The 22,204-nt window shown below is 44.0% G+C and overlaps 1 protein-coding gene across 2 annotated transcripts in view; it reads right to left on the bottom strand.

Moving 5' to 3' along the window:
* Nucleotides 1-22,204, bottom strand: part of TMEM108 (transmembrane protein 108) — a 291,561-nt gene that overhangs the window by 52,540 nt on the left and 216,817 nt on the right. The gene's annotated exons all lie outside the window — the stretch shown is intronic.

Genomic DNA, 22,204 nt, shown 5'->3' with positions numbered 1-22,204 from the left:
CAGCCGGGAAGGAATTTTAATGTGCTCAAAAATGTGGTGGGCTTCAAAGAAGTTCAGTGACCTCACAATTTCTGTAGGAGTTATTTTTCCTCTTTACTCTCAGCACTGGTCTGAGTCACTCATTACAAAACAGATTCCTTTCTCTGGGTGGCTGACATTTGTCTTCTGAGCAGGGACACTAATAGCCCATTCAGCACCTTTGCATAAAGTAGATAAAAGTGCACTTCCGTTGGGCAAACAGTCCCACTCTCAGGAGCACAGCTTGTGGAGTTCACCCAGGCGTCCTTCTGCAGTGGAAAACCTGTGGAACTGTACCCGATGAGCCTCCTTCTGAGGCACCTACTTCTAGAGAAACACCTAGTTACCCTCATTCACTCACCAAAGTCAAGAGAGCACCTGAGGGTGGTGGGAAACTAACACCTCCCGAGCCCCAACCATGAGCTAAGGAGTTGAATGTGTTCTTTCATTAAATCCTTTCAGTGGGCATTGTTACTGCTCTCTCACAGATAACGAGGCTAAAACTTTTGCCACAGGCTCCATGACAGATAAGCAATAGACACAGAATTGGAGCCCAGGACTCTGACCCCAGGGCCACATCCTTCCTACCTCACTCTGCTGGGAACACACAGAAGCACAAGGATTGGTTTCTTCTCCCAGGGAGAACAGTTCAGTAGGGAAGATAGAGATGACCTAGGGTGATGTCAGGCACTCCCTCCATCCTGCTATATACACCACTTCTTCCTCAGAATCATGGCTGGGTCCCAGCTCACCTGTGCATTTGGGAGCCCAGATTTTTGGGAAGGATCTCTAGGGTATGTGATATTCCATTACGTCTATGCTGTTTTATTTAGTCACCATAACTCCTCAAGGCTCAGCAGGTGAAGGGGTTTGCTTAAGACTATGCAGCTTCTAAAAGGTAAGGACAAACTTCCAGTGAAGGGTATTCTGATTCCAAGACCGCCTTCTTCTCATTACATCACACTGCCTCCTGGGTTCCTTAGTTGAGATGGTCTGCGGGGCTGATTGCATAAAAGCTAGAGACTGGGCAGAGGACAGTCTACCATAGGCAGCAAGTCCACTGTCTAGGCCAGCTCTATAAACTAAGGCAGCAAGTTCACTATCTAGGCCAGCTCTATAAACTAAGGAAGCAAGTCCACTGTCTAGGCCAGCTCTATAAACTAAGGCAGCAAGTCCATTGTCTAGGCCAGCTCTATAAGCCAAGGCAGCAACAGGTGCTGGCACGTGAGCTTTGGCCATTAGACTTGGTCCTTGCTTCCAGTCTAGTGGGGGAGACAGGGTGCCTAAGAAAGTGGCAGTTGGTCAGGGCAACCAATTCCTTACTCAGCATGGAGAGTGTGTTTGGTTTGGTTTAATTGTTTTAATTCAGGAGATATAAAACTCAAGAGAACTGTATAACAAGCCCCAGGATCCTGCTACAATGGTGATGAACACAGCCAATCCTGTTTATTTACATACCCTCCAATGCATTATTATAAAGTTAATCCCACACATCATATCATGTCCTCTGGCAATGTACAAGCACGTACCTCTAAAATGACTCTAAAAAACACAGCCATAAAATTATCACACTTAAAAAATAAAAACAATTCTTTAATATTTTCAAATACTCTGTTAGTGTTCAAATTCCTAAATGTATTTTGTATATTGATTTTAAGTAGTTTGTTTGAATCAGGATCCAAATAAGGTCCAAACATTGAAATTAGTGGTCTTTCAAGTCACTTTTTAAAAAAAGATTGCATTTGTTTATGTTTAGAGAAGGGAAGGGAGGGAGAAAGAGAGGGAAAGAAACATTGATTGCTTGTCTCTTGCACACGTCCTGATGAGGACTGAACCTGCAACCCAGGGGTGTGTCCTGACTGGGAATTGAACCAGTGACCTTTCACTGAGTGGGACAATGTCCAAGCAACTGAGCCACACTGATCAGGGCATTAAGTCACTTTTTAAGAAATCATCACCCGAGGATATGTTTATTGACTTCAGACAGAGAGGAAGGGGGGAGAGAGGGAGGGAGAAGAAAAAGGGGGGGAGGGAGAGGGAGGGTGGTAGGGTGGGGGGAGAGAGGGAGAGAAGGAGGGAGGGGGCAGAGAGAGAGAGAGAGAGAAACATCATTTGATTGCCTCCCATACGTGCCCCTACTGGGGACTGAACCTGTGACTGAGATATGTGCCGTGACTGGGAATCTAACCCACAACCTTCTGGTGTACAGGCTGATGCTCCAACCAACTGAGCACCTGGCCAGGGCCTCTTAAGTCACTTTTAACTTACAGGTTCTTCCTCACTTTCTGTTTTTGCAGTTTATTTGCTGAAGAAACCAGGTAATTGGTCCTGTACAATGTCCACATTCTGAATTTTGTTGAATACTTCTACATCTGGGAAAGATTTGTAGGGTAAAGGATGAGGCACTTGTGAAAACGTGCCCAGGAATAGGGTGAAGATTATAGACTGCGGTATCAGAGGGATCTGGGTTCAAGTCCTTGAACTGCAACTGTACAAATTTGAATTTGAGTAAGTGACCTAATCTTTTATTTCCCAATTTCCTAATCTATAAAGTGGGCTTTAAAAAGTGACAGGGCCCAGCTGGTGGTGAATTCTAAGAACAGATGTTAGAGAGGCAATTGTACAAGTCTGTAATATCTACAAGATGTGAACCAGAGATCCCCATCACTTGTCCTCCCCCAGGCTTTTCACTGCCCAGTGGAAGGCGCTGGTGTGCTCACTTCTGGGAGCATTCGCCCCAGAGCAGACGCCTCTCGTGGGCAATCTGTGGTTTTGTTTTACTGACACGAAAGGGCACTCCTTGATGAATTACTTCCTAAGTTTGAAATCTAATCTGTCTCTTAATTTCCCTGGTGTCATACATGAAAGCACAGCACCGGCCAGAGCTGTGAGAGCTTGTCATCTCGCTCAGCCTGGCTGCTTCTCTTGGTGGGAGCCAATGGCGACCAGGCAGTGAAGCAGCGTGCCCAGCCTCCTGCCTCCCACCCTGGGAACCACGTCTACTCTGCAGTTAGGGCCACTGGCTGCATTTCCCCCTTTCCAAGTTGAAGCACCATCCTTCACCACATCTATTCTCCTTTTTGGCTTTAGAGTTCTTCATTGCATGTACCCCACTACCATGACATATATTTTGCTTACGCATTCCTGTTTGTCTTTCCCTGCTAAAATGTCAGCCCCACGAGGCCAGGCACTTGGCCCTTTTGTTTGCTTCCGGATTCCCAGCTCCCGGAAAGGTGCACAGCCCCCGGAAGGCAGCACTGCATTCATATCTGCTGCACTGGACTATGCTGAGAAAAGCCTTTCAGTTGTTATGTGGGGCATCCACACCAAATAACCTCTCTAGCCAAGGTGACATTAAAGGTTACAAACAATTACTATTTGTTAATGTTCTTCGAATTTCTATTATGCTTATTTTCAAAATTTGGTTTGGCATTAATGTTCCTGCCTATAATTTATGTTCTGTTTCCAAGCTGTTATTCACTAAGCCATCTGGGAAATCTGTAAATCCATTACCCACAATTACGAGAATCTCATTCTTATAAAAATCATATTACTGATACCTGCCAAGGTCTTCAACATTTGGCAACAATCTTTCGTTTTCTCCCTTTCAGGTAATGTTTATTGCTTCCTTAGCAAAGGTGGTAAAAGCTCAGTATTTTTACTGATAGCCTGTCAAGCATTTTGCGCCAAGGGGATAGTACACATTTTAAAAAGTCATCATAGTAATGTGCTACCAGCAATGCATGTATTCCTTGGGGATACAAATCCCTTTTAATTTCGTTGTTGTCGGCTTAGATGGGCAGTAACAGGGCTATGGAAACACAGAGAGTGTTTGTCAGCCCAGGAATTTGGAATGCTTTTCAGTCACTCTCAGTAACAGCTCTAGTTCACATTTGAATAATCCTCACTCCAACAAGCTCACAGGGGTTTACAAACTGTCCCATCCTGGTCACACTGCAGTGGCAAATCCCCACAGGGAACTTGCTCCCACTCATGCCTTGATGCCTGGGGGCCTCAGGTCCCTGGGCTCAGTGTCCAGCCTTCTCTGCTCTGTCTATGCCAACTCATTTGGATGATCGTCTGACTTGTGATCTGGCATCTCTGCAAGACCCTGTTTTTTTGGCTTGCCCTTGGACTTCCATACTGTAAATTGAGGGCCAAGTATACTCACCTCAGGTTTGATTCTGCTCCCTGGGAACCTGGACAGCTGGGCCATTTGAGTAAGAGGACGAATTTGATACTTAGCTCATTCTCAACACATTCCAGAGGCACTGGAATATGGTTTGATCATGTCTTTTTGAGCACAAAGATGTTCACACATGTGTTTATATGCCCCCTCCAACTTGTAATGGCCAGGTCCTCAGGCTCTAAAATTCAGACCTATTTAGCTAACGACCAGGTGCTCTCTCGCCAGGGCAGACAGAAACCGAGTAACCACATTGCTCCCCATGCGACGGTGCTAAAGATGTGGACTCTGCAGTGCACCCCTTTACAACTGGTGCCACTGGGTGCTTATGTAAAAGTGTGCTTTCCTCAATTTCCACAGTAAAATACATTCTCATAAATATGGAGGATACCTAGGGAAAGAAGAACAAAGCTGAACACCCACAACTGCACCACCCAAAGGGAATCACTCAGCCCATTTCTTTCAATTTTTTATAAAAAGAATGTGAGGACCATAGATAGTTTTTAAATGCCTTTCCTTTCCTTCCCTCATATAAGTATTTCCCTTTATTTTCCTGTTTTGTATGATTAGTGAAGGTATTAATGAAATACCTAATGAAGCAGGGGCTCCAGAACAGTAGATTATTGAAAGCAACGTTTGTCTTTTTATTAGTCCCTCTGTTCTTCTTTGTCATCTGTGCGTGTTTCAGGAAAGACGCAGGGCTTTAGCGTGTCCCTGGAACTTACTGGTCATGAGGCCCCCTTTGAGACTGTGTGCTAGCTAAAGCCACAGAGGGGTGCGTGTGCTTTCCATCCCTCTGTACAACTGGGTGGTGCCAGTGCATGCACACAGCTGTTGAGGCTGCCTTTTCTCTCTTGATGTTAATGTGTAACATTGAAATGAAAGTGATTTTGTAAATGAATTCTTCTGTGGTGTCTACTGTCAAAGTTGGGCTGAATTTAATTTCCATTCCCTAAAGATCTGAGGTTATAATACAATCCATTGCTCAGATACGTCCCTGGTCTTTACTTCTGGAGGAGAGCTAACTACAGCTTCGTATCTGCTGCTGCCCCGTGGCTGCTGGGCTTGGTGGAATCAGCACATGAGTGAGCTTTCCCACTGGGGTGGCTGGGGCCTGGATGCAGTGGGGCAGTGGGCTTATGGTGTTCCTGCCCTCATGTGGCTGGCTTCTCACTGACACTCTCTACCTGGCAGCTATCACAGATAGATCCATCTGGGGTTCAGGGTTGAGCATTTCTGTGGGGCCACAGTCTAGTTCTAGCTTTGTTCTATATTTCCAGGTAGGGTCCTCAAGGCTTTCTGTGCTTCAAAACCACTGAACGTGATGAAATAAATGCTCAAAAGACCAGAGGGAGGAGGAGCCCTCTCTAGGGACTTAAAGCAGGCCTCAAAAGCTCAGGACAAATACTATGTGATCATAGGCACATCATGGAACTGTTGGCTTCTACTTCTTCATCCATCAAAGCTGGGTATTAGTCAACACTTTTACCTCCTTCAGTAGGTTATTGAGATGACTACAATACTGTGTCCAGGCACTATTCTGAGCACTTGATCAATATAATCTCATTTAGTTCCTACAACTTAAGAGCAGGGAACAACTATTATCTCCACATTGCAGAGGGTGAAACTGAAGCATGGCAAGGTTAAATAACTTTAAGATTACACAGTCAGGAGATGCTGATGCCAAGATTTAAACAAGGCATTGTGGCTATATTGCTTCAAAAGAGAGATTTCCAAGAGTGCTTTGAAAGGGCAAAGGGCTATTCAAATCCAGATTGTCATTGTCATTGTTATTTCTCTCAGAGATGTATCCATAGCAGTGAGATCTTGGGGGCTGGGCTAGGGTATTTCTAAGGACTGGGCCTTTCTAAACCCTAAATGGATGCTGCCTGCCCTTGCCCCACAGTCTTTCAGGCAAATTCCAATCTATGCACTAGTCCCCAGGACAGAGTCCATGTGTCAAAGCCTCAGCAGATCCCCACCGGCCCCGGACCTCTGTTGGCCCGGGTGGAGAGATGGTTTCAGTGTGCAGTTTACAGCTCTCTGGGGACCTTGGCTGTGTTGCATAAGGGGAAACCTTTACATCTCCAGACACAAAAGTAACTTGGAGCATGAAGACCAGATACAAGTATTTCTTCCCAAAGCACGCATGTTCCTAGGAGAAGCATCAGTCTGCGCATTGGAAACGGGTCTGGAAACTGTGTTCCATCACTGACATCACAGCTAATAAGCTCAAAGTTCTTTGAAGGCAACAGATCCTCCTATTTGGTTATGCCTTCAATTAGCATCTACATAATTTAATAACAAAGCTGTCATCATTTCCTATTAATTGGATGCCACGATCCTGATGAGAGGTACCACATGCTTTGAATTTGTCATCATCCTTTTAATTTTCCCAAGCTATTAAAAATAATTTTTTCTCCAAGTATGACTCTTTCCAATGAAGTCTGAGCCATTTCTTTTAAGCTGTTCTTTTATCTTGATTTGATGGAAGAGAAAAAAATTAAACCCTTAAAAATTCCTACAGGAATCCATCCCTACAGCTCCATCCATATATTCATGAGCAAGCATGGCAGGGATCACATCAGGAAGTCTTTGACTGGAGGTATTAATAGAACAGCAGAAAGGAGTTAATCTTGTATTAGATTACAGGGGATAGGAAAACTGTCATCCATTTGGTAGCAGCTTTCTCTATTTCTAATCATCCATGCATTAGGGAAAAGCCTTAAATGCACATTAAAAAGGTCTTCAGGTTTTAATGCCATTATGAATGCTCCCTTTGCAGGGGGCAGCCACTACTGGCAGTGTTGCCAGTCTTGGAGTAGTCCCTGGCCCTGTGAGGGACGCTGAGAAAAACCTAAAACGCTGGTTCAAAAAGAAAGTCAGAGGACCTAGCACATGTAAGGGGAAATGGTAGCTACACAGTGGAGAAACCAAACGCCACCTTGACTGGGTGGTGAAAATTAACACCAGCAGCCTGCGGCAGGCGGACATCACATGCCTCCAGATGTGTGGCCAGGAGAAGGACGCGCCATCACCTCGCCAGCACTCTGACTTGGGAAACACAACGTGAGCGGGATCAGGAGGAGGCATCGGGCAGAGAAATCGCAAAGACCATTTATCTTAAAGCGTGTTTTAAGATAATTTTAAAGTTATGTTCAAAACCGCAAATACATATATTTTCTGAAATCTTTGGATGGTTTTTGAAAATGTATCTTCAAAGCTGTCTATGTTATAAAAGGCAAAGAAAGGCCGAGGAGGTGTTCCAGGTTAAAGAGACATGACAGCTGAATGCGTTACGTGACTCTGGTTTGGATCCTGCTCAGGAGGAAAACACGCTGTGAAGCATATTCTAGTGGTGAGACTAGAATATGGATGACTGGTGATCAGATGAAAGAGTTGTGACAATGTTAAATCTAGTGAAGCTGGTAACTGCACTGTGGTTACGTAAGAGAAAGCCATTCCTAGGGAATGCACACTGAAGCATTTAGGGGTAATGGGCATGATACACGCAATTTCTTTCCAAGTAATTTAGAGATAATTACATACATACATACAAAGAATGAGAGAACAAATGGGGAAAATGTTAGCATTCACAGAATATGAATAATGGGTACACGTGTGCTGTTTGTACTATTCTTACAACTTTTCTATAAGTTTGAAATTATTTACAAATAAAAAGCTGTTTTAAAAAGTCACTCAATTTTGTTGAGATGTCAATTCTCCCAAAATTAACCTATAAGTTTGACACAATTCCTATCTAAATCCAAGTAAGCTGTTGTTTTCTTTTTTCCTCTAGACTTGCACTGGAATCACACCACCAGCTTTCCTGGGTCTCTAGGTAGAGATGGCAGATGGTGGGACTTCTCGGCTCCTGTAGTCACGGGAGCCAATCCCTCACAGTATCTGTCCATTCCACTGGCTCTGTTTCTCTGGCAAACCCTAATACAATGCCACAGCAGGGATAAGCCTCAAAAACATTATGCACAGCGAAGAAGCCAGATACAGCAGACTGTATGCTGTATGCATTGTACAATTCCATTCTCAGGACTGTCTAGAGGAGGTAAACTTACAGAGAAGGGAGGCAGATCAGTGGTTGCCTCGGGCTGAAGGTGAAGGTGAGCTGCTGTAAATGGGCCCGAGGAGACTTTCTGAGGTGACAGAAATGCCCTGTCACTGAACTGGGTGACAATTGTACAGCTCTACATACTTATGAGCATCACAGAACCTATCGGTTTGCAATGGGTGAATTGTATGGTATGCAATTTCCACTTTAATAAAGCTGCTTAAAAAATCAGTAGAGCTAAGCTGAGAAGAAAACTAATATATAAGGCTTCCATTCTGTCAGACCATTCTTGTATGATTATGGCCGAATGAGAATGTCAGACACTGTTTCAGAAGGTGGGGAGCACATGTAGGAAAGGTGAGGAAGGGAGCCAGGCATTCTGGTGGCTCCTTTCCTTACACTGCTGTCTTTAACCCCCGTGACAGACCCTGAAGTTGATATCACTCCCACTTTGCAGGTTTGGGCTCAGAGGCTGTCTGGATGCCAGAGCCATGTTAGCAGGGCTTGATGGAGCTGGATCTCATACCACGGCACGTCTTGGAAGTAACAGCTACCACGTGGCTGTGTTGGCTTACGTAGCAAGGCATGGGAGGAGAAAGGCCCCGAGCCAGGAACAGTTATAAAATCAGAAACTACATTAATGGGATGTAGTTTCATCAATTTCCTGCTTAGGCACAAAGGAAACAGCAACCACATTACTACAAAACCATTTGTCTTTCTTAAAGATTTTTCAAAACCACAACTACAACAAAATAATCAATGAAAACTGGATTTTCTTGACATTTCATTATGACAACAGTTAGATTTTTCAAAGTGAACTGCCATAAATACATGTGATTTAATCTTCAAAAATCAACCTTGGGTTAGTAAATTAACAATATTCATTTAAAGAGTGTATGTGGCCTTTCAATGACTAAGGCAGGCTTTGCTGTCTCACTAAGACTGCAGAATGAGTGAACACACAATGACCAGACTCCTCCAGTTTCTGCTTAAGTTTCCTGATGTTGGGAGAGGGACACTAGGAAGCTATTTTTGGAAGTATACTGACTCAGCAACTTATTAAATTACACTAATTTTCTTTACTATACATAGTAAAATGTTTAAGAAGGCACCAAAGTGTTGTTTTTGGCAAATCTTGATTAAGTTCACTGTCCATGAGGTTTGCCACTATTATGAAACATTTCCTTTGAAAGGCCCCAAACTTGCCCACTTTCTCTCCCTGTGACATCCACCCCCTGTGCAAACCCGCACACACATGGCTGAGGTGAGGCAGGCAGAGTGTGCAGTACGTGTGCCCTGCCAAAAGGATGTTACTACTGAGAGGTGTGTAATAGCATATTCCAGATGACAGCCCTAAATGATGTATAAATATATACAGCGATGTTCCTTGAGATATTTCCCATCACTGTTGGCTCTAAACATCTGTGTCTAAAGAGATACTGTAAAATTGAAGATGAGTGCCATGCAAACCGATAGCTTCACTATCAGCAAGCCTCTGGTCCAGATCATATTCCCTGGACCACTTCAGCATCTACTAGCAGAACTTGCCAAGAGGCAGTTAAAATAGGGGGCAGGAGGGTGTGAGGTCCGCCGCTCTGTCCACAGACTCCCTTCAGACTTGAGGTTCCACTAGGGGCCACAGGAAGGGGAGCACGAGGCCTAGCACTGTTTCCCTCACACCTGAGGGCAGGCGTGGCAGGCGTGGCACATGTGTGGGTGCCCCAGGGACACAGTGTCACGGGATAAAGCTGACCTTTGGAGGGTCAACAGTACATGAAGATTGGAGTGAAAACTCAGTAAATGTGAATTAGAATAAAAACTTCAGAAGACTTATATGAAATTTTATACTTTTAATGAGAAGCTTTGGAATTATCTCTAGTCCACCGAAGGTTTAAAGTCTCCATATGTAAAGTTTGGGGTGTGTGTGCATGCTCTTGTGGTCCCAAGCTGATGTGCCAGTCTCAGTTTTCAGGGAGATAATCAGCAGAGAGAACCCCGAAGTCACACATTCCAGCTTCAGACAAAGTGGTCAGATCATGGACTCGTCAGATGTAGGACGGAAGGACCTTGCCGGTCCCGTGTTCCCCTGCACCCCCCTTGCTCAGTCGTTGTGCGGCCGGGACGAGGCCCACAGGTGCAGCACAGATGCTGGGGCTGTCCATTAGGTATGGACCAGAAGGACAGAGCCAGGTCTCCTGCCCCACGGTGGGAGGATGGTGGGTGCACTCACTGAGTGCTTCCTGAGTTGCGGCCAGGTTGTGTGCAGATCAGGACACCAAAGCACAAGGGACAGTCAGTGATGTACAGCTTGAAACATGAGTTTGCCAGATGTGTATGTACTTGTGCTGGGCTTGAGTATTAGGAATGTGGAGCTAAATGCAGTGGAAGTGACAGTCAGTACAGGCTTGCAGAGACTGCAGAAGTGAAAAATATGCTAAATGCTTTTCTATTACTTGTCTTTTCCTCTAATCCCATCAAATTATTACTTTTATTTCCTAAGTATCCATTGTTAAGAATCCCCCAAAGTAATTATTAACAAGTGAGCCAGCCGGTGCTTGTAAACCATTTTACAAACACGAAAGATTCTGCACATGTTTATTCTCATTTCTGGAGCTAATTGAACAATGGCATAACACAGTCTTCCCAGATAATGCTTTCTCTTCTATCAATGCTTACTGTGTGTGATAGGAAATGACAGCCCCTGCCTGAACTCTGGTTAAATCTGACAGTGCACCGGGGAAAATGCATTGTCCCCTTTTCTGTGTTGAGACCCATCAGAATGACCAGACACAAGTCCTGCACTGTTGGAGTTAACCTTTCAAGCCTGCACCTCGTGCATTACATGCTGCTACTACAGAAGATGCTCCAGTGTTCTCTGGGGCCTATGTGCCGATCATGAAAGAATTCTGGATGGCTTTTCTGGAGGCACCTGGCTTGGCATCAGAACTGATGTAGGCTTGCTCATTGTGTACTGGGCATCAAAGGGACAGGGAATGGAATGTCTCTTTTAAAAAATATATTTTATTGATTATGCTATTACAGTTGTCCCATTTCCCCCCTTCACGCCCCTCTGCCCTGCACACCCCCTCCCACACACATTCCCTCCCTTTAGTTCACGTCCATGGGTCATACATATAAGTTCTTTGGCTTCCACATTTCCTATACTATTCTTACCCTCGCCCTTTCTATTTTCTGCCTACCATCTATGCTACTTATTCTCTGTACCTTTTCCCTCTCTCTCCTCCTCGCACTCCCCCGCTGATAACCCCATTTCTGTGTGATCTCCATGTTACTCTGTTCCTGTTCTAGTTGTTTGCTTTTCTTTTTGTTTTAGGTGTGCTTGTTAATGATTGTGAGTTTGCTGTCATTTTACTGTTCATATTTTTTGTCTTTTGTTTTCTTAGATAAGTCCCTTTAACATTTCATAAAATAAGGGCTTGGTGATGATGAACTCCTTTAACTTGACCTTATCTGAGAAGCACTTTATTATCTGCCCTTCCATTCTAAATGAAAGCTTTGCTGGATAGAGCAATCTTGGATGGAGGCCCTTTACTTTCATGACTTGGAATACTTCTTTCCAGCCCCTTCTTGTCTGTAAGGTCTCTTTTGAGAAATCAGCTGACAGTCTGATGGGAACTCCTTTGTAGGTAACTGTCTTCTTTTTTCTTGTTACTTCTAAGATTCTCTCCTTCATTTTAATCTTGGATAATGTAATTATGATGTGCCTTGGTGTGTTCCTCCTTGGGTCCAACTTCTTTGGGACTCTCTGAGGTTCCTGGACTTCCTGAAAGTCTATTTCCCTTGCCAGACTGGGGAAGTTCTCCTTTATTATTTGTTCAAATAAGTTTTCCACTAGTTGCTCTTCCTCTTCTCCTTCTGGTACCCCTATTAATTTGAATGTTGGAACATTTAAATATTTCCTGGAGGTTCCTAAGCCTCTCATTTTTTTTTTTGAATTCTTGTTTCTTCATTATTTTCTCTTTGGTTGTTCTATTCTTCCTTCTGGTCTACTCCATTGATTTGAGTCTCAGTTTTCTTCCCATCACTATTGTTCCCTGTACATTTTCTTTTATTTCACTTAGCATAGCCTTCATTTTTTCATCTAAATTGCAACCAAATTCAACTAATTCTGTGAGCATCCTGATTACCAGTGTTTTGAACTATGCATCTGATAGGTTGGCTATCTCTTTGTCACTTAGTTGTATTTTTTCTGGAGCTTTGATCTGTTCTTTCATTTGGGCCATTTTTTTTTTTTTGTCTTGAAGCTCCTGTTATGTAGTGAGGGGTGGATCCATAGGTGTTCACCAGGGTGGGGCAACCCAGTTGCTGTGTTGTGATGCTGTATGTGGGGGAGAGGTCTTAGAGGGAACAATGGCCCTTGCTCCGCTCACTGTCGGATTTCATTCATTTCCCCCACTTCCCACAAGCTAAGTGGGCTCTTCTGGTGCTGATTCCTGGGTGGGTGGGCTTGTGTACATTCTAGGACCCTGTGGGTCTCTCCAGCAAACTCTTCTGTGAGGCTGGGAGTTTCTCCCTGCACCTCAACCCCCACAGTTGCTTTCAATCAGTGTTTTGAGGCTTTATTTCCCCACACTGGGACCCTGGGTTGCGCAGTCTGTCCCACTCTCCAGTTGTTCCTCCCGGTTTATCTGCACACGAATGTGGGACCACTCAGTTTGCCAGCTGCCACCTTGCCAGGTCTGCCTGCTGCTGCCTTGCACGCCGTGCTCCAGAATCTGCCGCCTGACTGGGTCCACCAGCCGCTGCCTTGCTGTGAGTCCTCTCTGCCTGGCTGCCCATCTCTGCTCCTCCTAGTGGTTCAGATGAATGTTTCTTCTTTAACTCCTTGGTTGTTGGACTTCCATACAGTTTGGTTTTCTGTCAGTTCTGGTTGTTTTTTGTTTTCAATTTTTTTGTTGTCCTTCTTTTGGTTGTGTGAGGAGGCACAGTGTGTATGCCCATGTCTCCATCTTGTCCGGAAGTCTGGAATATCTTTCAAATGCTGTTCTTTAAGGTTCCTTACATGCTCTTGGACAACCAGACCCTAAACCACAGATGCCTCTTAAATCACAAAACAGACAGTAGACTCTTTGCTTGTGTGTGTGTATCAAGGTCTATATAAAGTATATTTTCTGATTTTATGTATTCTTATGTCCTGGCATGTTGAGCCTTGCAGATCTGAGAAATTTAGTCTGCCCCTCCCAGGGTTAGCTAATTCTTAGAGACAGTAAATTTGCCTGTGAGTCTGCCTGTGACATTGCTGAGTCCATGCTTTCATTCACTTCTATGGTGTTAGGCCCTAGTAGTAGAGGACACTATCCCTCTGCCCTAATCTCCTCAGAGGCAGGCACTAGGAAACTAGGAGCCACTCCTATAGGCCAAGGTCCAGTAAAATTATTTAAACTAGCCAATCCTAAACATGTCTACCCTGCTCGCCTTGCCTGGCAATGAAAACTCTCACCCAGGCTTCCCCTTGCTACCCCCGCCTCCTGACTGGCCCTGGTGCCTCTGTGTGGCCCTGCATGGCATGCCATGTCTGCAGTTCCTAGGGGTCTGTGAGGCTGAACTTCTTCCTCCATGGCAGTCATTTTCATGTCTGTGTGTCTTCCCATACTGATTAAAATAAATTCTGGGTGTATTTTACAATTGGATATGTTTTATCCAATTTGTCCATAGTCAGTAACAGCAGAGGCAGTAAATTTGCTCTACAGAACACATCCCCAATTTACCTTTGCTAGGACTCTGTTGCTCCAAGGCTGGCTATGGGTTGCCAGGCAACACCATGAGGTTGTTTACTTAGGTGTTTATTTTATGTTCTTAAAATGTACTCAGGACCAATTTCCTCTCCCTTTACCCCACACGAAAAGTCCTTATCTTTTGATCAAACATGTTAGAAGCTTTCAGTGACCTGATAAATGATACAGTGGCTGTGGAGCAAGGGGAGGCATGGACCCACAAGGCAGCCGATGGAGGCTACCCAGGCCATTAACACACCTCCCTAAGGCCCCATTGACCCATTGCAATTTCCCAGAAACTTGGAAAAAACCAGCTATTCTTATTTTTCTCACTCTGACATTCCACCTTTCTCATTTCTGGTTTTCAGATTTATCACTTCTTGCGATAGGAAGACTTTTTTAAAAATGTGCTAATAACATGATAATTGCATTTATAATTGGGGAGAGCGGGGAGCAGATGCATGATGGCTAACATGGGGATGGTGCAGGAGGAGAGTGTGTGTGTGTGTCAGGTTGAAGATGTATGTTGGCCCAGGGGAATGGGAACCATATTCAGCTTTTGCTATTTATGGTATCATTGTAGGCAAAGAAGAACAGTGGGCCTGTATCTTAAGTGAGAAAAAACAACTGTCCTATGATCCACTAAGATTTCTGATAGTTTGGTCCAAAGTCATCCAAAAACCTTAAACATGACTTGACTAACCTCGTGGTGGACAAAGCAGTGGAGGGAGGCATAATTCCCTAAGTTCCTCCACTCCACACCATCCCCTGAACAAATGTACTGCAGAAGGAAAAATCCGTGCTTGTGCTGCAAATGTGGCTTCAAGACAAGTCCCCTTAATGTTCCATTCTGAAAGACTGGCAGCCCCACCCCCACCTATACAGGAATTCTAGAGAATTGGGCTTTACCTCCAAATCAGCTTGTCTACAGGACGTCCAAACACCCAGATTAAAGAAGAAGGGCTAAACCCACCAACTGGTTGGTCAATCTATCTGCCATTGAAGTTATTCTGTTTTTATTTCCCACCACTGAAATAAATAAAGACAATTTGTTTCTCTTGTTCACAGAGTGGCTTTATGGTGACCAGGCTACCCAGGAGGCACTGAGCAACAACAGCATCATCCAGTATCTTAAGCCTTCACCCTCACGAAGCTGTGAGCTTGGTAATTTCCTTCATTGTTCCTATATTACACTGGCTATGACCAAGCACTAACTACCTCACACGAAAGTGCCCTTCCTCCCCACAGTTCAGATTTTCCCAATGAAGTGGAAACCCATCCTAGACAAATAATCTGAAAGAATGAAAAAGACACGAGCAACAGGATGTTCTTTGCAGTTATTTATAACGTGAAAACACTATGTGCAGCCTAAACATGAAGCTGTCGAAAGGTAGTTTCGACAAGATAAGGAGAAGGAGGGATGCTCGGTATGGATGCTTATTTTTTTTGTCAGTTATTTCACTAACTGTGGACTTATAGTCCTACCTCACAAGTCTAAAATGCTTTGATCTTTCTGATGTCTTTGTCCATCCACCTGCCAAGGTGCCCTGAGCCCCTGCCCTCCCCCAGTGGACCATAATATGTCAGCGCTGCATAGTGGTCAGGAGCACAGAAGAGCATATGCCTGTCTCTGCTGCTCACTTGCTGTGTGATCTTGGGCAGGTTATCTAACCTCTCTGAGCCTCTCTTTCCTCATAACTTGAGCCTAACAGAGCTGGCTAGGACTGTGAAATTAGTGTATATTTATAAATGCTATGAGGCTGAAATGAGTTAACACATATTATAATGTTTATGTACCTAGAGTGTGAGAAGCACTATGTAAGGATTTAACGAACAAAGTGGTACCCTTTTCTAGATGGAGAAGTTTGCAGCTTTTTAAAAAAATTTTTTAAAAGATTTTATTTATTTATTTTTAGAGAGGGAAGAGAGGAAGATAGAGAGAGAGAGAAACATCAATGTGTGGTTGCTGGGGGTTATGGCCTGCAACCCAGGCATGTACCCTGGCTGGGAATTGAACCTGGGACACTTTGGTTCCCAGCCCGTGCTCAATCCACTGAGCTACACCAGCCAGGGAGAATTTTGCAGGTTTTACAAAGATCATTAATAAGGCTGTACAGCAAATGAGAATGCTTCTCACAGAAAAGGCCCATGAAAATCATTAGTACTCTATGTAAAATACAAATATGAACATTTATCAAGGGACTACATCAAATGAAAATAATTATATTGAGATTGAGGGGATCTTTTGTTTTCTAGACACTTTGTATAACTTTGGTAAGTTTTATGGAAGTTAGGTTTGGTGAGGGGTGGGCGAGGGGTGGGAGAGTTCTTCCTGGGCCTCTGGTTGCAATGAATCACCTGGCCCTCCTGGAAGACCTCGGAGAAGTGTCTGCTCTGCACAGTTAATAGAAACCTACTCATAAGATATCTCTAAAGAAGGAGATAAATGGGAAAAGAGAGGTTTCAGTGGCAGAAGACAGGGAGAGGGACTAAAGTCAGTGGGTGGGCTCTTCCTCGATACGAACTCTCTGATTTGCTAGTGGCTTGGTCCATTGGGGGAGGGCAGGGGCTCAGGGCACCTTGGCAGGTGGATGGACAAAGACATCAGAAAGATCAAAGCATTTTAGACTCGTGAGGTAGGACTATAAGTCCACAGTTAGTGAAATAACTGACAAAAAAAAATAAGCATCCATATCGAGCATCCCTCCTCCTTATCTGATCTTTGTATCACATCATCTCTACCAGGAGGGCAGCTTCTTCCCCAGGACAAAGCAACATCGATATGGCAGTCCTGTCCTTTGGGTTCACCCCTGACCCCTGCTTCTTTCTCCATTCTCATTACAAAGACTCTCGAGTCTAGAAAGAAACCTTAGAGATGGCTTCAGCCAATGGTTCTTAGAGTCTGCTCATGGAGAGTTTAAATATATAAAGGTCACTGGGCCTTAAGAAGTAGTAGCTCTGGGGTGCAGCCCAGGATTCTGCTTCCTAAACCTTTTCCCACCCCCAAGGTGAACTCCAGTTGTGTGTGGGAGTCATAAATAATCTAGATCATTTTAGCGATTAAAACGAGTGCCCTAAGCTTTCCCCCTCTTTCCTTTGCTGCTTGGCCACTTTCTATTTTTTTCTCCACCTTTACCCCACTTCTTTTGTCTTTCTCTACTTCTCTCAAAATCTTTCTCTTTTTTTTTCTGAGCTGGCACTGGCATTTTAACAGAAATGGAAATCCCAAGAGAAGGGAGGCTGACAATATATTGTCACTGGTAAACACGCTGGCACTGTTCCAGCACAGCCCAATATCCTGACATCTGTCTCAGGCAGGGAGAAGCGTGCCTGAGCCATGCACACATCTGTCCCAGCAACCATGCAGGGACACAAACGAAATACTCTAAATTAAATTCGAGTGAGCTATAGGCCTAATGAGCATTATTAGTGTGCTTGCATGCATTTAAGAAAAAGCAACTGTTAGACTGATGGCGTTCTGACTTCCTTCAGAGACCACGAGGCTCTGGGGGGTGCAGCTTAGCCCCGGGCCTCGTTCTGCTGTCTCAGTTGGACACTGAAGACTAGGCCCTGCAGCGAAGTGGGGACAGCTGAAAGCACCAGGGGTCCACACTCTTGTTGGTTTGTACCCTGCTCTTCCTCCCGCTTAATGAGAAAGCTGTTTGCTTAGATTTATGCCTTTGAGTCCGTTAGACACACTTCCTTTCTAACCTCATTTCCAGCAGTCATCCTGACACTCCCCTTCCCATGCTCCCCTGATCTTTCTGTGCCAGCCCTCGGCCCCACTGTCCGCCAGCAGCCCCACCACCTCTGTGCTGCTGCACCAGCCTCGCTGCATGGGTGGCCTCGGTTAAGGTTGCTCCCTCCTGGATCCAGCCTGTCTATCTCCCCGCTGAGGATGGAGACAGAGATCTGAACACACAAAACTTGATGAAAATGTCAGATTATTGCTTTTTATTAGTGGGTTTTTTTTTTCTGGCAGCCTAGCAACCTGGTATTAATAGTTTAATAGTTACGTGATACTTCTCAGTTAGCCTGGCTACTTGTTATTTTGAGTTCAGGAAACACAGGCGGAAACGTGATCTCTCTGTGCATTCAGTTTTTCACACACTGTGTGTGAACAGAAACCCCCGAGAGAGTTCTGAGTACCCTGCCGCCTGTGTGCGTCTGTAATTTCTGTTTTAATGTTATAATGGCTATTTTACATGCAATGAACTAAAACAAGCAAGGGCTCTGGAGGCAGATAATCTAGGATTTAAACTCCAACTTCACTGACTTGATAGCTTTAACGTTTCTTTTATTACTTTGGGCTTAGGCTTTTGTTTTTGTTTTTTTGGCCTATCTTTACTAAAATTCTTTTTTTTTAAGTAAAATTCTTTTGAAAACAAACATAACTAAGAGAAACAAACAAAAAAAAGGGACTTCTGTTAATGTTTGGACCAGGATGTCAAGGGTAGACACACTCAAAACACTAGACATGCCAGGAGCAGCAGGAAGGAAAAGAAGGTAATGGACACGAACTAAAGGGGGGGGGGATGTGGGTGGGAGGGGGTGTGCAGGGTAGATGGGAATGAAGGGGGAAAATAGGACAACTGTAATAGCATAATCAATAAAATTTTTAAAAATTATTAAAAAAAAGAAGGTACGGGAGAACTTTGAAGACAGGGAAAAGTTTGGACCTGAGCTCTTCTCAGTCTTAAAGTGCTCTGTCTCATTCTTCCATTTTAGAAAAAGAGGTTGCTCCCTTATAGTCTGCTGGCTAAAAAACGTTTGCTTTCATTCGGGGGCCTTGGTGAGCTGCGTACCCCACACCATGCGGTTTCTCTTTTTTTGTGGGCCCAGCTGCAGTGCTGCTGTTGCTTCTTGGACAGCATCACCGCTGGCCTGTAATTCTGTCTCCCTCTGGAGCGGATGAGGCAAAGGAGTGCCACCAAGCTGCCCAGCAGCCAGGGGTAGCCCTAGCATTGTGCTCATTATCTCCCTCCAGGCTCCCGGTGTCCTCGGAGGTAGGAAACACTTGCACTGGCTATCCTAAATTCCAGGCCTGGTTTTGCCAAAGAATGCTCTTGAGCAAGTCACTGGACACTTCCGCTCTTCATCAAAAAAGTGAGCGGGTTTCTAGATGACAGTATAGTAACAACTGACCCTGACACTGGGCATTATATTTATAGCTCACATGATGCTTTCAGGTTTTTTTTTTTTCATGCTCATGACTTTCCAGGTAGGCAGATGTATGAGCACCATTTCCATTTACAGACGAGGTAGCTTGGTCAAGGGCTACCCAATAAGCCCCAGATCACATGGCTGGACAGTGGCCAGCAGGCTCTGCTCTGCCCACTTCTCCATCCCTCCCTGCAGAGCAGGTTGCTCACAAAGGCTCCTTCCAGATCTCAAAAGCTATGATTCTCAGGGTTTGGGGAAAACAGTATCTATTTTCTGTGTCAGAAATTATGATAATCTCCAACCTTGTCCTTTTTATGAAACAAATGAGAAAAGTGCTTATGACCTATATGTTAATAATATGTAAGCTTAGCATCCCAAGTTTTATCTCAATTTATAATTTCCCCATGATTTATTGTTACAAAAGTACACATGGGGAGTAGCTGAAAACACAGCCTTTATATTTTTATTTTTTAAAAATTATTTTGTTGTTCAATGTCTGCATTTCCCCCCCACTATTCCCCCCACCCCAGCCAAACCCACTTCCCTCCCTTGCTTCTACCCTCCCCCTTGGTTTTGTCCCTGTGTCCTTTATAGTAGTTCCTGAAAACTCTTTTCCCCACTGTCCCCTCTCCCCTCCCCTCTGGCTATTGTTAGATTGTTCTTAATTTCTACACCTCTGGTTCTATTTTGCTTGCTTTTTTTCTTTTGTTGATTATGTTCCAGTTAAGGGTGAGATCATATGGTGTTTGTCCCTCACCCACTGGCTTATTTCACTTAGCATAATGCTCTCCAGTTCCATCCATGCTGTTGCAAAGGGCAGGAGATCCTTTCTCTCTGCTGCATAGAATTCCATTGTGTAAATGAAGCATATTTTTTTGATCCACTCATTTACTAATGGGCACTTAGGTTGCTTCCAGCACTTGGCTATCGTAAATTGTGCTGCTATGAACATTGGGGTGCATAGATTCTTTTGGATTGGTGTTTCAGGGTTCTTGAGATATAATCCCAGCAGTGGAACTGCTGGGTCAAAAGGCAGTTCCATTTTTAGTTGAAAACACAGCCTTTAATAAACTCCAAATGCTTTCTGCCCATAGTAACACTCCCAACATCAATGAAATTTGATTTCAGTCAGGGAACGTACATCACTCAGCTGGGTCTGCTCTTATTAGATTGAAATGGCAATACATTTATTTCTTTAAAAACAATTCTTCAGGAAACAGTATGCACATATGGATGCTTGAAATCTCATAAATGCGAAAGGACCCCAAATTGTCAGTCAGTCGACATCATTAAAGGGGATGGGCTGGCCTGCCACTTCTGGACTTCATCAGCTCAGAAGCAGCCATTTAATAAAAGCTGATGTACATTTAGTTGTATGTAGTTTCCATCAATAGTGACAGAAGTTTAAAAAATAACCAAGGAAACCAATAAAAATACATCTCAACATTGCTACTTGGGAAATAAATTGATTCTATCTTTTTGCAGAGAATTAGCACAGAAGGCAGATCCCCCATCTCCAGAAATACTCCTTACGCCAGGATTTAAATTCAATTGTCCAGAAACATTCACGTCTGAAGGAAATGGGGAAAACCTCCTGCACGGAGTCACCGCTGGCGACGGCTCCGCGCTGCAGCACTGTGCCTTCGGGTGGTTCCACGGTTTCGTCTGGCTTTTTAACTCTACATTGAAATTTTTTTTAAAAAGTGAAACAACACAAAAACCATGGTTCCAATTTTATTGCCTCATTTTTCTGAGTAGTTCAAAGAATTCTGGAGCCATGTGTCTATCAGCTCCAAACAGCTCTAGGGTGGGAAGATTTTTGCTGGAAAGGACATTCTCTTCCTTATGCACAATACTATTGGTTTCCTTCTGTCTGACGGCGCCGTTTTTATAAAGAGGAGAAATACAAATGCTTAGTATCCCCAAAAGCACTTCTAGTAAATTAAATTCACTCAAATCACATCAGAAACGGCACAGGGGACTAAACACTGAAGAGAAAGTTAATATTCAGACATAACAAATCCAAGACCTTCTGCATACTGGTGCGGTCTATTTTTGGCAAAAGGATGGCAGGGCTCCAACCTGAAGTGACTGCCTTCGGTGTACTGAAGCTGATTTCTGTGTTACCAGCTGCCACGGGAAGTAATTCTAAAATTCAAGCTGACAATTTCTTAGCTCTTCTGTTGTATTCTAATTGAGAGGACTGTCCCTGTTTCCAACCTAAACTAGATCAGACTCTACAAGGAGAGTCTTCAATTATGTAAAAAAACAAAACAATAAAAATCCCAAAACCTTGTACACAAGATATGATGCGGGCATGTTCTACTCTCATTTCATTTAAGTGGATAAAGAGGAAATGGGCTTCAGCTGCACAAAGGATGCTCATGCTTGATGAGTTAGCTGGCAAAACCACTCAATGTCCTTCTCAGGAAGGAATTAAAAATAAAGGGTCCTAATTTGTTAGGTGCTTAAAGGTTGGCTCTGGAGAAGGGCAGGAAGTTGGCAAGATGAATCCTTAAAATCCACTCAAATTCAGGAATGTGTATGGTATTAATCTTTGGTCTGAAGTGCATCAAATCCAATGCTGGACAGTGTCCAAATTCATTCTTTAATAGCCAGCATTGGTTAAAGGCTTACTGTGCACCAGGTCCCATGTAAGGCTTGGGGACAGATACACAGGAGGTTTCTGCCTTTGAGGAGTATGATAAAGGCTTTCATGGAAGGAAAAATGTTTACGTCAGTGGGAATCCAAAGGCAGGCATGGCTGACTCCATCTGCAGATTCGGTGCTGAAGAAGGCTGGGGGCAGTCTAGAGGTAAATGCTTTCATGACAGTAAACATTTCCTGAAAGGTGCCTACTGGTAAATCGATTTTTCCTTGTGTCTCAGAAAAAGCAACTGGTCTTACAAGGTAAATTATGCAAGGTTCAGTTCCCTATTGTTCTTAAGATATAGTATCATATTTGTAGTATATATCCCTTTTCTCAAAGTTCCATTCACATAGATCTCATCCACTATTCCTAGCTGCAGAAAGTCA

Source organism: Phyllostomus hastatus, unplaced genomic scaffold (genome assembly GCF_019186645.2).
Source record: "Phyllostomus hastatus isolate PE091 unplaced genomic scaffold, TTU_PhHast_1.1 phas_scaffold_129, whole genome shotgun sequence".
Classification (NCBI taxonomy): Eukaryota; Metazoa; Chordata; class Mammalia; order Chiroptera; family Phyllostomidae; genus Phyllostomus; species Phyllostomus hastatus.
Note: the sequence above shows the minus strand (reverse complement) of the source record. Positions and strands in the feature narration are given on the sequence as shown.